We start from the raw sequence: 6,000 nt of genomic DNA on the forward strand, positions 1-6,000 counted from the left end.
CAATACTTTGTGACTCCGATCCGCAGCGTGCCAGTTCGTCGGCTGCCTCGTTTCCCTCGATGTTGCAATGCCCTGGGACCCAACACAAGGTGACGATTGATTTTAGTGGCTCCAAAGCGTGTTTGCAATCCAGAACTGCCGCGGACTTGATATATAGGGACCTGAGAGATTTTAGGGCCGCTTGACTATCAACAAAGATAGTCACCGGTCCAGATATATCCCCTCTCATATTGTTAATCAGTTCCGCGGCCTTCCTGATCGCAAAGATTTCAGCTTGGAAGACACTGCAATGTTCGTTCAGCTTGTATGAAATACGTAGATCCAGGGAACTGCTATAGACACCTGTGCCTGTTTCCATCTTAGAGCCGTCGGTATAAATCTCTATACCGTCTAGAGGTGGGCTACTAAGTGTCCAATCATCCCTATGGGGTATATGCACCTTCGCTGCCTCGAACGACATTTGTGGTGACATATAGTCACTAATGTTCCCCAAGGCCGTTGGTAGTCCGAATCGACGTAGGATTGCAGCTCGTCCGTGCTCAGAACTGCGCCATGAAACTAGCTCCTTCAGCCGAAGGGCACTCATTGCTGCCAGTTCCTGCACTACTAGGTAGTGGGTGTAGATCTAGTAGCACATTTAAGGCAGCTTGTGGAGTGCTCCTCATGGCACCAGTTATTAGAATTGATGCCGCTCTTTGGACGCTGTTCAGTTTGTTTAGATATGTCGTTTTGTTCAGAGCATTCCACCAAACCAGAGAGCCATAAGTAAGAATTGGGCGGACAATGGTCGTATAGATCCAATGAACGACCTTTGGTCTCAGACCCCAACTCTTACCAATGGAGTTCTTGCAGGAATATAGAGCTATTAGACCTCTCTTGGTGCGCTCCTCGACGTTCCTTTTCCACAACTCCGTCTAGGGCCTGGGGAAACCATCCTCTCCAACATGGCCAGGAGCTGCCTACTCTGTTCGGCAAGACTGTCCTCAACCAGTCCCATGTTTGGTGGCTCTAGTCCGTCCCCTCCCGAAGATAATGTTCTGTCTGGTGTGGTCATATCATAGTCCATGGGCGTTGCGGTTTTGTCGGCATCTTTAGTATTCGGGGTTTTTGGTGGTTTTGTTTTAATTTTAATTTTGTAATCCATGCGTCATTGAATTGATGGGGGAATGGAGGTCGAGCATGGCATAGCCCTCCTGTACCATGGCAAGGACTTGTCAACTAAGCCTGGGGTCTAATTCTCGCATCCGTTATCGAGCGAGTTTTTGTTCGAAGACAAATTACGAACGATCGAAATTTTTGGATTCCCTCATACGATCGAAATTATTTAAAAAAGTTATCGATACATACGGTTATCGAACGTGAAACATATGGTAATCACAAATGTTACAAACAAATAAGTTCTTGTGCGGCAAGTTTCTCGTAAAATGAAAACATGAAAATTGTATAAAATAATTGAAAAATTAAAAGTAGTAGTGACCCGAAATAAATTCCACCATGTAAAATCGCATTCTGGCATTGGAAAATATATTCAAATTTTTAAGAAACATTCCCTTTTTTATCTAGTTTTTTTTTACTGATTTTATTAAAAAAGTCTTTAGTATGTGAATTTGATTAGTTTTATTGCAAAATGTTTCATTAACGTGCCACAAAAATAATCATTTCGACAGCAGATGTGTGGCGGGCAAAAACTCACAAGATTCCACTCGAAAGTTTATTCGACAACGGATGCCGTAATCCAAATACTGAAAATATCGATCGAAATAACTCGATCACGTATGCGAGAATTAGGCCCCTGTACTGCATTGAGGCGCCCAGGTATCTCAATGAGGCTCCGTTCTACTACAGTAGGTACCCTTACTGCAAACCTTGAACACCGATAGGCACGGGTTCGCTTAACACCCCGGCGTTAGGGGATCTCTGTTACGTAGGAGATCACTACGTGGGTAACCTGGGTGGGGGAGATTGTGGCCTTATGCCCTCGCATCGCGTCAAGATTGTTACCCCTGGCGAGTTAGATGAGTAGGTTTGGAGTTAGATGAGTAGGTTTTCATTTCCATAGAAATTGATTCAAAATGTACGCGAACGGAAAAATGGCAAAACGTAAACATTTTAAGGAGAAAGTTACTAACCCCAAGGAAGACTAAATACCAAATATCATTCATTTCGGTGGGATATTGAGGCCACAATTTTCAGAATACCGAAAATCGGGAGGTACCGTTCTATGGAAGCTATACGCAGGCGTGGAACTATACCGACAAATATAAAGTGGAAAGTTTCATACCCCCAATGAAGACTAAATACCAAATTTCAGCCATTTCGGTGGAATAATGAGGCTAAAACCTTAAAAAAAGACTAAATACCAAATTTCGGTGGTATATTGAGGCCACAACCTTCAAAATATCGAAAATCGGGAAGTACCGTTCTATGGGGGCTATATGAAGGAATGCACCTATACCGACAAATATAAAGTGGAAAGTTTTATACCCCAACGAAAACTAAATACCAAATTTCAGCCATTTCGGTAGGATAATGCGGCTAAAACCTCAAAAATTCCAAGAATCGGGAGGTACCCATCTAGGGGCTTTATGAAGACGTGGACATATACCGACAAATTTCGGGTGGAAAGTTTTACACCCCCAACGAAGTCTAAGTAAAAAAATGTCAGCCATTTCGGTGGAATAATGAGGCGAACACATCAAAATACCGAAAATCGGGAGGTATAGTTCTATCTATACTTTATAGGGTCTACAACGAATATTTCGACGTGTTATAAACGGAATGACAAATTTAATAATACCCTCCATATTATGGTGGAGGGTATAACTAGGAGACAGAGACAAAATGAAGCGTGTCGTGTGGTCCCAATCCACAAAAGTGTTGGGTATCGGGGCATCAATTCGGGAACAATACGAGTTGAGGCGGCTGACTCGTTCGGATTTTAACTGAGCTAAAACCACTGGAGTTGCCTTGGCAACTGGCATTCATCTCTTGCGATGGAAGGGGTGGTCTCCTCGTACGGCATTCACACTGTATCTCTGTACTGTCTGTGCGACTGCCTCGGTGTGAACGCTATCCAATCCGGCCTGATAGACTCGTTAGTTTAGAGGTTCTCGTTTCTACCTTTCGAAATATTTCTCTAGATCATGAAGATCTCTCCTGACGTGCTTGGTGGGGAAGCATGTCCATTAAATCGTGACCGGGATGCTCACGGCGATACCATTCAAGCACATACTAGTTGTGTTCCTTTACTTACCTCAGGGTACCATTTTTAACCTGCAAAGCGTTCCTTAACCCCAAAAAGTGGTAAAACTGGAAGCAATTTTTAAGAGAGAGGGAGAGGAGGGAGAGAAATTGTCTTTCTCTTCTACCACAGACTACCAGTCAAATTTCTTCGGGTAAAAAATGGTAGAACTGATTTTTCGATATTTGTTTGTCGATTATTTGACAATGAAGAAAAAATGAGCACAAACAGAAGTAAAAAAACGAACGCTGATAAATCAAAATTAAAAACTGTGAAATAAAAGAAAAGTGAATTTTTCAGGCATGTCACAGATTCCGATCGGAATGGTTGCAATTCCGAAATTTCATTTCGATCGATTTTGTCTTAGCTTCTTTAGATTCCGATCGATTTTGTGAAGTCAAAAAACTTAATTATTTATTTTAAATGCGAAATTAAATGTAAATTTGTTAATAAAACAACATTTTAATTATTTCTAAGTGGTTTTAGAGTGTTTTAAAGTGGCAGATTTACACAAAATAAAAATACAATTCCGTTTGCCAAATCAAAAGTGGTTTCATTCCGAAAAATTCTTCGTTTTTCGTTTTCTGAAGAAGCTAAATACGGAATCAATTCCACTTTCGATCGGAATTCGTTTCTGTGACATGCCTGTTTATGTTTCTTTTCGACATTGGTACCAGATCTACAATTTTTTCGTTCTTCTACTTTTGTGGTAAAACTGGTTATGAGAGAGCAATTTTGACAGCTTTCTCTTTTACCATAGACTAATGAAAACATAGACGAAGGAATGCTCTCACCGAGTATGTTCGAATTGAGTGTGCTGAAAAAGAAACTCAACTTGGGGTTAGTTTTTGATGGGAACAATATCCTCAGACAAAAATATCCAAGAAAATATTGTCATTTTCCCCAAAAAACGTCTTCGAACTTTTTTGAGTTTTCGGATTTGAGTACCTTGGCAGCGGCAACATTGAGCATTTATTCGTCTATAAATTTATTAGTTTATGCTTTTACCACTTTTACAATTAAAAAAGTAAAGGAACAAAGCTACTGCATCGACAACATCCTGTTGTGTTGATGCACCGGTAAAACCTTCGTCTCCTCATGAAGATGGTCCAATGGTGTCATGAGGTTGAAATATGTACATCATCGGCCAATATGCTCAGTGGGAGCCTCATTTCAACCAGCCAAGTGGTGAACAGTGTGGATGTTGCGGTGGATATTTTGGGGTCGATTATTGATATGTGATATGTGTGGATATACATATGTACGTGTAATTCTGTTGTGGTGCTGTGCATTTTCCGGAATCCATGCTGATGTTGGGCAGCTGGGAAACTGCTTCTCATCATGGCGACTGGCTCTGGCAATGATTTACCTCTACCCCCTTTCCAGGCTTCTGGTACAATATGTGTCGCCAATGATTTATTGAGGACACTTGTTAAATACTCAACCCCGAGTTCATCCAGTTGCTTGAGTATTGCCATTGAGATTCCACGTAAGCTCACCGTTTTGGATGACGGTAAGGTGGTTTACTTACAAAATTGGAATCGAAAAATTCCATACGATGTCCTTATACTGCACTTTCACATTAAATTTTGAAACTTTATGTGAAAGCTAACCAAAGGAGTAGACCCATATATATAGATGGGATTCTACCCGGTATTTAGCCATGTTTTGGGTAAAATAACTTTCTTTTTTGGGTGTTTATTTGGGTAAATAAATGCTCTGCTCCGGGTGACGTAGGGGATGGAAGATACCAAGCAACGGTCCTGACCGGTTTTAACATGGCAAAGCCCAGGAATTATCTTGGCCCCTCTTCATCTCAAGTGGACACTGACCTCCCCGTGGTGTCACCTGGGGAACTGCCTTCAACACCCGTTAAAGGTAGTGAACTAACATGTGCCGCGCGTTCACCCATAAGAACGCTAAAAACTTGGGTTTGGGCGTCGGGTTAGTAACCCTCCCCTAGAAAAAACAGCCTACTATGAAAAAACAAAAGAAAAGAAGAACAAATCCCTCTAAAGTTGACGAACCCCGCAAACGTTTTAAGGACCATGATCTGCGAATCTGCACCTGGAATGTTCGCACTCTTTATAGAGAAGGTGCAGTCTTCGTATTGGCAGACGTACTTGAAAAGTACAAGGCCGATATTACTGCCATACAGGAAATACGATGGACTGGGAAAGGCGTCACAACAACACCTAAAGGTGACGCACTGTATTATAGCTGCCATGACGTAAAGCATGAGTTTGGTTACGGATTTGTAGTTAGTCGGAGACTAAAACATCTGGTATCCAGCTTCACTCCAGTGAATGAAAGACTTGCTGCAATTCGAATAAAAGCTAAATTCTTCAACATCAGCTTTATTTGCGCTCATGCTCCCACTGAAGAAAAGGACGAACAGACCAAAGATATATTTTACGAGCGCCTAGAAGAAACATATGACAGTTGCCCTGCCCATAACATTAAAATCATTCTAGGCGATTTTAATGCCAAAGTTGGAAAGGAGAATATCTTTGGCCCAACAGTCGAGAAATTCAGTCCCCACAGTGAAACATCTGACAATGGTGAAGAATTCTGGTCTTTCCTCAGAATTCTGATTTTGGGTTTCCCAGAAAAGCGAAACAAATATCCATTTTTCTAGGACAATTCAAATTAAAAGCTCCTGCTTTATTGAGTACTTCTTAAGAACTAACATTCAAGATGGTTTCATAAAACCAAAAAGGCGCTTCTAGCGCTATGTATGATTAATATATATATGTATG

The sequence above is a fragment of the Musca autumnalis genome, unplaced genomic scaffold (assembly GCF_047663935.1).
Source record: "Musca autumnalis isolate F117 unplaced genomic scaffold, ASM4766393v1 scaffold_5, whole genome shotgun sequence".
NCBI lineage: Eukaryota > Metazoa > Arthropoda > Insecta > Diptera > Muscidae > Musca > Musca autumnalis.